Raw genomic sequence first — 12465 nt, 5'->3', positions numbered from 1 at the left:
TACCTTACCTCCCACATTCTCCCACAGCCCCACCAGCTTGTCCACCTCTTGGAGCAAAAGGAATTAGAGATCAGAAGCACAGAAAATAACATCAGTGGACATTGGTCAGAGACCTGCACACCCGAGGGGAACTGCTCAGTGGAGAGGGCCAACGAGCAAGGACCTTAACTGACCCATCGCCCCACCTGCATTCCGGCTTCTTTCTCCCCCCGCCTTTGAGCCTCCAAAGCCTTAGCTGCACAGGAAGATCGTATCTTCTCTAAAGCGGGCAGAATGTTCACCTCTGCTATTAACAGAACATCCGGTAACATTTTAATTGAAAATTTAACTCTAATTATTCCACCAGCTGACCAGGATAATAAGCAAAACCAAGACCAACTGTGATGCTGCAAATAGATACACACATGGAAAGATAGGGTGAGGGAGAGAGAAAAAGGCTGAGGACCAATAACAGGGGAACCCAGGACAATTCTACTCTCAACTCAAACATCATGTCTCTGCCTCTCAAGAGGACCCCAGGCTACCACCCGAGACCCCCAAACACACTCACATACATCGTTCCCCAGCCCTACACGAGTGCAACAATCACGGTTTCTTGTTCAGATCAGACCTGCAGTCAGCAGGATTGGTTTTTGTTTTTTTTTCAATGGGAGACTGAAGCGTATTTATCATATATACAAGTCGTGTCTGACATTTGAGAAAACACTATCTGCGTAAAACACCACAGATTGAAAATACGTAGCATTGCTCATCAAACTCTTCTTAAAGCCCTCTGCTAAATAACAAAGCCATTGTCCAAGTTTCATAAATCACTTACTAACATTCCAACCTCACCACCCACAACAAATCCCGGCTAAAGTTTGATGACCGTATAAAAAAATTAAAAATTAAAAAATATACACCTGGCCAGTGTGGCTCAGTGGTTGAGCATCGACCTATGCACCAAAAGTCTCCGGTTCGATTCCCAATCAGGACACATGTCTAGGTTGTGGGCCCGATCCCCAGTGGGGGACATGCGGGAGGCGGCCAATCGATGTTCTCTCATCAATGCTTCTATCTTTCTCTCCCTCTCGCTTCCTCTCTCTCTAAAATCAATAAAGGAAAATAATAATAATAAAATAAATTTAAAAACATAGTAATTGTATTTTAATACAATAATAGGGTCCCAGGATTCAAACAAAAAAGTTTTATTTCAAGTCTGCATTACGTAGTTATTTGCTCTGCTACAAAGAACTATAGTGGAGGTAAATTTGCGGGTACATTTCTCGAGTCAAATATTCATAAATCTCATATACACGGTTTTGCATCCACAGAGGAAGCTACGACTTCTTCAGCACATGCACCAATTTTGGAGTCTGCAGAATCCTCACCAGTTTCCTCTTCAGAATCAAACTCCTGACTATCCGGTGATTCAGAGGTATCCACAAGTCCCCTTTCAGTCTCTCTGTGACCTCTACCACACACTGTATGTGTCCTGCTACCTCTGCCGTTCTTTATCCTCCTTTTTTAGGCAGGCAGTTTCATTGTCCTTTTGTTCAATTTCTTCATGAAGTTTCGCATTTTCCTGAAGTGCTTCATAGAGAGCCTTCCTCTGTTTTCCTGCAACTTCTTTCCAATACCGAGAGGATGGATTTTCTGTAACCATAAGATCAAATGCTTCTTGGGTCACTCCTGCAAGATCTTTATTTTCACTATGTTCTGGGACAAGAATAACGCCAGAGCTGGAAGTCTTAGCTGTTAACTGGTTATTCCAGTTATTTCATTCTGGACAAGCCTTTAACCAGCTCATTTTCTCTGCCGACAAGAGATCCAGCTGTGGAAGGCTGGATCGTCTTCAGAATTCTTCTTGGGACAGGACTGTTCATTTGAATTTGGGGTCTCTTCTTGTTTCTGCTTCATATTGGGATACATCGTGCCCCATGACCCCGAAGAGTCACCAGAGGACTGGTCCAGTGAGACAGCCAAGCGGCTGGTGGGGCAGCCCGGGATACACCCCCCGCCGCACTCACTCACTGGAGGGAACGCGCAGTCCCGGCAGCAGCGCCTGGCACAGGGCCCCCCAGCCCACCCGTGCCCACCCCCACCTCCCCGTCAGCAGATCTAATGTTGTGAATTCAGAAGATGACTTGAGACTGTCCTTCACTCCCCACAGGCACACAGCAGGGTGCAGAAGAACCTGAGAAGCCACAAAAAACAAACACGGTGGCATTAGTTTACTGGAATATTTGGCAGGAAAAACCTTTGTTCTCACGTAAAATCATCCCAGATAGATTCTGAGGAAGAAAGTGACACACGCACATTTTTAAATACAACACCATTCTCAAAATCATGTGGCTCAACTACATTGTGGTATCCAGGATTAGATCCTGGAACACAAAAAGAACATTAATGGAAAAACTGGCAGAGGACAAATAGACTGGAGGTTAATTGCTAGCAAGGCACAATGTTAATTTCTCCGTTTTGACCAAAGTACGTTGGTTATACAAGATGTTAACATGAAGGGAAACTGGGTAAAGGGTGTACAGGAACTTTTACTATCATTGCAACTTTTCTATAAATATAAAATTATTCCAAAATACAAAGTTTAATTTAAAAATGTCACGTGGCTGCTTCTGGCTTCCTGGCCCCCCACCACCACTCCCAGGCAGCACAGGTTGACATCGCTCCCCCAGAGTTCCTTGAGTGGCAACCGCTGAGAACCCCACAAGGATGGGCTGGGACAGACGGCAGGATGTGTGGTCATGAGCAGGTCTGAGCCAGCTCCAACACCAGGGAATCAGTCTGCAGAACTACAGACCAGAGCCCTGGAATTCCAGGTCATTCATTTGTTCGTTTTGTAAGTGTTTATCATAACATGTGCCAAGCATCATGTTAGGCTGCTGTGAGAACAGGAATGTGGAGGAAGAGGATTATGGGTACAAAGATGAATAAGACTCAGAGAAACACAGTCTCCTCCCTTAAGGAAGCAGTGAGGGAAACAGATGTGTTCCCCACACAATGACAAAACCTGGCAGTGACTAGAGGGCAGGGATATGCACAAAGCCTGCTGGAGTGATCAGGGAAGGCTTCACAGAGGAGGTGATATAAGCTCCAGCAACTGTAACCCAGTTGCTCCCTGTGACCCAAAGATAGCCACACCAGATCTTCTGGCTCAGGCAGCTGGAAGGAGGAGCCAAGAAGTAGGGTGCTGCTCTCTGCAAATATCAAGTGCTGTAGGCATCATAAAATAATCATCATCATCATCATCATCATCATCATCATCATCGCCACCATCAGACTCTGATGGCCCAGTGGGAGGCCCAGGCCCTGAAGAGGGCCCCTGGTGAGGAGAGAACAGGCATGGAGGAGGTCATTCCTACAGCTAGCCAAGCCACTTTGGGAAGGCAGGGGCATGTTGACACAGCTGGGAAGAAAGTCTTCCTCTGCCTCATTAATCACTTCTGCACAGGAGCTCTGAGGGAGGGGCACCCCGGGGGCCCTGGGCTAGTTCTCACAGGGGTTCCTGGAGGTGGCAGGAGGGGGCTTGGCCTCAAGCCCAGAGCCAGGGGAAGGTTTGAAGAGGCCAAGATGGCATGGAGAAAGGCTGCCAGGCCTCAGGGACCCCCAGACCAGGGGATTTCCCAGCCAGGATGTTTGTCCAAAGAGTAGCAACCTTCCTGCCCAGAGGTTAAAACCACTTCCAGCCTGCGGCTGGTAACCCCCTAACTGGTAGGTCCCAGGAGAGGCACATTTTTTTTTTTTTCTTATTTGGCCAAGCCAATGTCAGCTGCTTGCCATGCGGTTCCTGACCCTTCCTAAACCCTGCCTGGTGTGTGTGTGTGTGTGTGTGTGTGTGTGTGTGTGTGTGTGTGTGTGACAGAGACAGACAGAGAAAGAGAGAGAGACAGAGAAAGAGAGAGAGACAGAGAGATCTGGAAGCATCAAGGATCACCAACCTTTACTGAGGACAGAGAATATCCATTCAAATCAGAGGATTGCTCTAAATAAGACAAAGGAGAAGATGGGAAACCAACAGAATTGTTTCTTCATCTATTGTTTATTACTCATTCCCAAACACTTATTGAGCACCTACTATGTGCCTGGCCCTGTTCTGAGCACCCGGGAGAGAGCAAACAGCAGAGAGAGGAGGTCCTGCCTTTCTGCAGCTTACCTTCTATTGAGAGGGACAGAGAACAGAGAGCAGTATGTTCACCAGAGCAGTCAGAAAGGCCAACACCCTGGGCTTAGACCCAGTGACCAGAGTGGTTCTCCGTGGGTATCCTCTTCCTCTTCACCGGCCCTCACAGAGGCCCCTCCCCAGTCTGAAGCTGGAGGCCTGAGGCTGGACCAGCAGCTGGAGGACATGAGACCTGAGTTATCTGGACTCCCCTGTAGCCTCTGCCTACTCAGAAGAGGAAATAAGAAGGCAGTTTGGGGCATCTCCCCTCCAGTTTAATCTGAAACCCTCTAGACTAGCAGGTGGCCAAGTGGACCAGGGTCTCAGCCATCTCTTCACCACCACCTTGGGGAGCCAAAGGGTGTGTGCCCTCCGCCTCTCTTTCTCTTACTCCTCACTCCTTTCTCTTTCCCTCCCAAATTGTTTCATTCTTTCTCCTCCTTTCTTCCTTCTTCTCCCCCCCCTCATCCTATCCCCTGTTCTCTTTCCCCCTCCCCCCTCCCCTTCTTCCTGTCTCACATTTTCCTGCCCAGGAATCTAGACCCCAGACAGTACCTAGGAAGTCTGCGGCCTTGCCTAATAGAACCGTAATAGTCCTCAGGGAGGCGTGATAATGACATCCTCCTTAAATAAAAGGACTTAATGGAGATTTCCCAAATTTGAAAACCACATTTCCACTAGCAACCTATTCAGCAAGTGACTGTTCTGGAAAGGAGCTTGTGGGAAGCTGCAGGGGGAGGGGGGAAGTGGGAGGAGAGAAAGAGTGTGCAAAGAATATTCTGCTCAGGGACTTTCCGTGACAGAACAAAGCCTTTGGTCTGAGGACACAGATCCTAAAGGTGGGCCATCTCAATCCTCCCCCACCCTGCTGGGCCAGCCCAGAAAGAGCAGAAGCTCAGAATCTGGAAATGCTGTGTGACCATGAGTGAGTTACTGTGCTCTCGGAGCCTCCGCTGTGTGTTGGGTGTAATCGGTCCTCTCCCAATATCACCCAATTAGGGCTTAGACCCAGTGACATAAAGCAGAAGCCAAAACTACAGGCTGAGCCTTAAACAAACACAGCTAGACTGGGTCCTTCTAAACCAGAGCTAGGCCACCCATTCACCCTAGATTTAAGAAAATACCAGACTGTTGCAGGAGGAGGAGGGGAGAAAGGGCTTTCTCTGCCTCTGTCACTAGGATACTTATTCATGTTAAGCGAGGCGTGGAATATGCAATTAAGATCTTGAGAAATCTGGAATCCCTAAACTTATTTTAGGTAATCATGTAAACCTTTTTGGGTCTCCTGAAGGCAAACAAAGGCTCTCAAGCCCACGTAATTCCCCCACCTGCCCACCCTGGATGGAAGAATAATGGGAAAGAGCAGGATGATAGAGATGTGTTGAATGAATGAATCTGGTCAGGAGTCCTAGTTGGACTATGAACCCAGCTCTGCCACGGACTGGCTCTGTGATCTTGGGGGAAGATCTTCCCCTCTCTGGGCCTCCATTTCCAGAGGTGTAGGATCATGGCATTAGGTGATCTCTAAGAGCATTCCCATTCTAAAAATAATTTAAATTGGAAGTAAAATTCTGACTTTGGGCCTCTCTGCAGGCACCAGAGGTGGTATGTTTGTCAACACTGCCACCTTGTGGCAGAAATATACAACTCTGGGCTGAGGCCTCCACTTAGCTCCCTTGTGGTCAAAGTGCCAAGGTAGGAAGGGTCTTGCAACCCACCCCTCCCACCATCGTCCCACAGTGGAGATTATTCTTATCATACTTATCAACAATGGCTCTGTTTTTTCAAATCATTCATTTCACTTTGTATCGTAGGACACTCATTGTTGCAAATATGTTCCTGTCTTGGAAGAGGAAAGTAACTACCATTTCCAAGCTCCTACTATGTGCCAGTTACCACGGTAAATATGTTACACACACATTGTCTTGTTTGATCCTGAAAACAACTCTGTGAGGAAGATATAATTGGCCTTCATTTTACAGAAGAAGAGTCTGGGACTCAGAGAGATGAAGTCACTTACCCAAAGTCACACAGCTAGAATGAGATTACCCCAAAACTCAGATTAAGTTCAGTGGACTCCAACACTCAGGCTACCTCCTCAGGAATGAGTAGTTGATCTTTCTCAGCTATTTCAGGCCCCATTTCACAGGCCTCTTAAATTGGCAGGGGGAGGGGGAGTCTCTGAGTTGAAGGAGAAGGGAAAGAGGTCTCTAAGGAACAGCTCTGCCCTGCTCCTGGGATGAGAGTAGATGGACCCTCACCCAAGGCTTAGGGCTCACCAGGCAAACTTGGAGCACATCAGAAGTTCTCAGAATGTTCCCTGAAATGCCAAAGAGAAATCTCCAGATCCTAAAGAGCACATGAACCCCTAATTCAGAGAAACCATAGGCTCGACTCCTGTGTCTGTGCGTGTTTGTCCATTAATTCTGTCACCACTGGTGGAAACTTCCCCACCTTTCAGTGGCCATGACCAACCTGAGGTGGCAAATGAAGACAGAGATGCATCCCGTTCTCGTACACTCCGGAAAAGTGATTCTCTTCCTGATGCATTCCTGTGCCTTGGGAAGAGGGCAAGCCCAGCTCCAAAAGTTATATTTTCATAGAGTTGCTGATCAAGTACCTGCTCACACACATTAGAACATCGTTCACAATCCCCAGCAAATGTAACCACCTCCACCTCATAATGACTAACGCCCCACAATGTGGGTGTCATCAGGAGAGACAGAAGGACCTGCAAGGATGACCTTTACCCCCAGTCTGAAGATATAGTCTGTAACTGTCTCAGCCAGTAATTATCTTATTCTTGTGGACTCTTGGACTCTTGGAGCATAAACACCCACCCACAGACCCTGAAAATGTCCTGAATAGACCGAGACACTGTTAACATCTCCGCTGATTCTGGGTGGCATAAATATTATGACTCTCTGACTCTACCCCTTCCAAAAGAAGACTGTAATACTCAGATTAAATAACAGCAATAACAATAATAATAACGACATATAAAAGATGCCTGTAATCACCAGACATGGAGTTAATCAGCAAAAGGCTGTCTAAAGGCAGACGAGAGGAGACAGGGCACAGCCAAGGTCTTGCTCCCTGCAATCCTCTGCCCAGGCAAGTCCATGTTTAGCTCACACCAATTCTACATAAACATGCCCCCTTCGATCTTTAACAGTGTCACGTTTATTCATGATACATCAGCACATCAAAATGTCCTTTATGTAAGACATAGCTGTGGAGCATGATATGATGGCAGCCCTCACTTCGTGAGACATGCCCAGCAGCTGCACGCACACAGAGAACAGCTTGGCACTGTGGTGATGATGAGTGAGGGACAAGGGCCTGGGGTGAACTGTGCAGCATTCCGGGAACCAGCACACACTATCCTGAGAGCTTCCCTCCTGCCCATGCACTCCCATATTTGGGAGGGTTCAACACAACTTTACCCTGAAACCTGCCAGCCCACCACAATGGCCCCGTCCCCCACCCTACTTGACCACAGGGAGCTTGAAGAGTTGCTGAAGTGGTATACAGGCCAGGCCAGTTTCTTGGGGACAGCTTTTGTTTCTTTGTAAACTCCAGAGGAGTGAAGCCCTGCTAATTGGCAAGGGGGTGTCAGCAGGCCCAGTCCAGTTTGAGGCTCCCACACCCAGGTTGGAGCAGCTGTTTCAAGTGAGGGAGCAGGGACCCCTAGCTCCTTTCCCTGTGGTTCAGGGAGGTGTCATCTCTAAGGGCAGCACCCCAGACAACCTCGGACCTGCTGACCATCTAGCAGGGAACGCACATACCCAAAGGATCAGGACTGAATGGGCAAGCAGCACAGAGCTCAGCATAGTGTGGGCTCCTGGACGCTGTCTGGGGAGAGCTGGGCCAAGCGAAGCCGCAGTAGCTGCAGCCTCTGCTGCCACCTGAGCTGGGGCTGAGGCGACTCCGGCCTTCAGAGGGTTAAAAGCCCACTCTCACTCCATGGCTCCGTTCCAAAGGGTCTCCGTTAACACCAGAGGTCTCCTGATATCTCACTCACTTTAATAGATTTTTCCCATTGACGTCTCAGTTTATTGACTATCATTTCCTTTTCTACAGGGGAGCTATTTTCTGGGTCACTGATCCAACCAACTTAAAAGGGGTTGCATTGATTAGGTTTTATTGGTGGTGACTTGCACAGAGATGAGCCGACTTGCTCCTACCTGCTAACAGCTCCTTTGTTTCCCCCTCCCAGCCCCCACCCATTCTGTTGACTTATGAGAGGGACAAAGTTGGAGCACTTAGGTGGTGGGCTTTATGGAGTGATGGGAAACTTCTGGCTGCATCGCCTCCAGCCTTAGGGTAAAGGCCATTAAAACACATACACACAGAGGAACTCATGTTAGCAGAGTTTGGGTAAAGATGGAAGCTACACCAGAGTCACCCGTCCACTTAGTGAGCATTTACTGAGTACCTACTGTGTGGGACAGTCATAAATAACGCCTTAGTAACATTTACAGCTTGCAAAAACTCTTTTGAATATGTTATCTCACTTGATGTTCGCAACTCTGAGCCATAAGTAGGATGATTACCATCCCTACTTCAAGGATAAAGGGCTGGAGACTAAGAGGACCTGCCCCGAATCATACAATTAGCCAATGGCAAACTCAGAACTTTAACCTTCAGTTGTCTGACTCCAGAGTCTCCATCCTCCTGTGTGGAGAGGCCGGGGGATACCAAGAGATGCAAAGTTAATATTTAATGTGAGGGGATCGAAGTAGGAGCAGAACTGGAAAGGCTTCAGGAACCATCTAATTCAATACCCCTCCCAAATGACAGGTATATGAGTCCCAGGAATGTCAAACAATGTGCCCTATTCATACAATGAATTCATTCATTCATTCATTCATTCATTCATTCATTCATTCATTCATTGTGCTAGGTGCCTTTTATGTGTTCTCACTAAAGAAAGTTCCTTTGATCCCTGGCCAGTTTGGCTCAGAGGTTAGAGCGTCGGCCCACGGACCAGAGAGTCCTGGGTTTGGTTCCCCCTAAGGGTACATATCTCGGTTGCAGTTTGTCCCCAGCCCCGGCTGGGGTTGTGTGGGTGGCAGCCACTCGATGTGTCTCTCTCATATTGATGTTTCTCTCTCTCTCTTCCTCCCTCTCTCCTTCCCACTCTATCTGAAGATAAATGCAAAAGTGTCCTCGGGTGAGAATAAAAAATAAATAAATAAGAACAAGTACCTTTGAGTGCAGAGGAATGCTAGCCAGTTGCCTGTGGGAACACTCATCCATGTAGAGATAGCATCTGGCCAGGCAGCCTGTGATCCTTCTCTATTCTGGGTCACTGATCTAACCCTTTTCCCCACAGGCCTTCCCACACCAGCCCATGATCACAGGCAGAGTAGCCCATCTCCACCAGGACCCCAGAGCGCCAAGCCCCCCAACTTGGTCTTGGTCCCATATCAGAATGCCCTTCCAGTTCCACCTTTCACCCTCCTCTTGTGCTGTTTTAGACTCAGGTAGACTTTGTCTGAAAAACAGCACAGCTACCCAGAGCCCTTCTGAAAGCAAAGCACCAACTGTGCGAAATAAGAATTGAATATAGCAGCCATGAGTTAGGGATGCAGAGCGTGTTTTCATGGGTGAATATTTTCGTGGTGACTTCCGCACATGAGGGGTGGCATGGTGAGGGGTTGTGTACGTGTCTGTGTGTCTGCGATTGAGGCCTGTGGAATTCATCCTGTCCATTCCCCTGCTTGTGAGCTCATTCATTCCTTCAGGAAGCTTTTATACCAGCATCTCCTCTGCGGCAAGCATTGTACTGGGATCCGGTGATTCAGAGATGAACAAGACACAGTCTCCACCAAGGAGGAACTTGTGGCCGAATGTAGGAGAAAGACCCATGTGCAAAGAATTATAGCTGCATGTGGTGAGCACCCAGTCAATATATTCGCCATGGAGAGGAGTCAGGAAAGCATCTCGCAACACACAGTGTCTGAGCGGAGTCAAGGACAAATAAGGGTTCACCAGATAGGCCAAGGGTGAAGGAGGAAGTTGCAGGTAGTAGAGAGAAACATACAGGGGCATGGTATGCTCTTGGAACTAGAAGAGTCAAGTTCAAGGGAGGGAGAGCCCTGGCCAGTTTGGCTCAGTGGTTAGAGTGTTGGCCTGCGGTCCAGAGAGACATGGGTTCGGTTCCCGCTAAGGGCATGTACCTCGGTTGCAGTTTGTCCCCGGCTCTGGTTGGGTCGTGCGGGTGGCAACCACTCGATGTGTCCCTTTCACATCGATGTTTCTCTCTCTCTTCCTCTCTCTCCCTCCCACTCTATCTGAACAAAAAACAAAAAAATGTCCTTGGGTGAGGATAAAAAAAAGGGGGGGGGGTAGCAGGGGTGGATCACGGGACTAGGGGAGCTCAGCGGGCTGGGGATCCAAGAGGGTGACATTGGGTGGAAAGACAGGAATGTCCTTTCTCATATCTGGCCAACAAGATCAGCTCTTTTTCACAGAAAGACTGGGAAGATAGGCTCTTATCTTTCGTCCAAGAGTAAACTCCTTCCGATGGAGAGTTCTCTTGGAGCTCCAACTGAACTCACCCTCTTGCAACCTTCTTCATCCCTCTCTCCCTCTCTCTCTCCTTCAGGCTCCTATAATGCAAAATCTGTGTTTTGCTCCCTGTGAATGAGAGAATTAAATCACCTGATTTAAATAAATTAGATAAATTTCTTCTCCCAGGCAGGAAGCTTGGCACATTTCAGAGAGAATTCCTGCCTGAGATGGCCTGAGATGGCCTGAGATCCACCCAAATGAGACAGAGCTAAAAGGGTCAGTTGGTTACCAGAACCCATTTTCTCTGCATAAATCTGCAGCAATCAAGGGCCGTGCATTACAAAACCGCATAAAGGCCGCTCGCCGGAGGAGCAGCAGCGCGTGCCAGACACTCGCACCAGAGATGAGCCCCACCTCTCTGTGCGGTACACACTACACACATGTGCACATACAGGCCCCTCTTAGGTCCCAAATCTCAACTCCAAAGGGAGAGGAGAGCTTCTGGGCTCTACGTGAGGCGGTGCTCACACACTCACACACACACCAACATCTCACACTGACACTCTCAAACACAATCAGTCTCACGTGTTCGTACACACACATCTCACACATCACCCATATATCATACACACATACACACTCACAATCACACCACGCATAAGTACACACATACCACATCTCTCACACACACTTACAAACGCAATCATATCCACGCACAAGTAAACACATTCACACACACACAGATACATAATATAGACTCACACAATCACAACTAGTTGTACATACACACACCTCACACCACACATACACTCGTTCACAAAATATACACGCTCACAATACACAAACAGCTTACACCACACAGATACTCATACACACGTTCACAAGCACAATCACACGCACTCACACGTGTTCACATGGCCATGCACACTCACGCACATACACCTTCACACATACACTCACATTCTCTGTGCTCCAGGGAAGCAAGACTAGCACCCTCTGTGTTAAGGTGAAAGAGATGTGCGGGTCAGTGAACTTCATTCTCACCTGCACAGCTTCCGCGGTCTTGTTCTTCGCTGCCCAGCAGAGCAATAGGGCCTGGGTGATGTCAGCACTGCCCTCCTGTTCCCACAGCTAGACTCACCAAAAGTTCATTGTTTTGCCCAAGTGCCTTTGCAGCTATTTTATGTACAGTTTATTGGACTAGAACATCTCCACAGAAACGTGCCCAGATTGTAAGTGTAGGTTCGATGCCTTTTCACAAAGATCATTCTCAGATCAAGAAGCAGAACATTTCCTGAACCCCAGAGGCCCCCACGTGCCTTCTTCCTGGAGTAACCACTCTCCCGGCTTTTAACTGCATAGATTCGCTTTGCCTGGTTTTGAACTTTATACAAATGCAATCAGAAGTTCACTTTGATGCCCCATAATAACATCCACATCAAGAACTTTATACCACTGACACTGCAAGACAAAAGACTAGGAAACAAGAGTGTGGAGTAGCAGGATGAGGGAGGGCTTTGAAGAGTAAAAATGCACTCTACAGATGCAAGGGGTTCTCTGATCCATCAGGCGAAACTAGTTGCCCAGGGTGAAGCCAGACTTCTTGCAGCAAGATGTGAGCCCTGGAAAAGGACATGTGAGATACAACCTGATTCTCTTCATTTGGGGCATTTTTCAAAATGGGTTGAAACCACCACACTGAACAGACTCAGGCGATCTGGGTCAGAGTCTCAGCTCTGCCACTAAATTCCTGGTGGCCCTGGGTAAGCCATTTTGCCTCTGTGAATCTC

At 48.0% G+C, this 12465-nt stretch overlaps 1 pseudogene; it reads right to left on the bottom strand.

Moving 5' to 3' along the window:
* Window positions 1-1287: 1287 nt before the first annotated feature.
* On the bottom strand, window positions 1288-1911 carry LOC118635057 (annotated as a pseudogene).
* Between the last annotated feature and the right edge of the window lie 10554 nt (window positions 1912-12465).

Source organism: Molossus molossus, unplaced genomic scaffold (assembly GCF_014108415.1).
Source record: "Molossus molossus isolate mMolMol1 unplaced genomic scaffold, mMolMol1.p scaffold_m16_p_19, whole genome shotgun sequence".
NCBI lineage: Eukaryota > Metazoa > Chordata > Mammalia > Chiroptera > Molossidae > Molossus > Molossus molossus.
The sequence above is the reverse complement of the archived record's forward strand: the minus strand, read 5'-3'. Positions and strand labels throughout refer to the sequence as shown.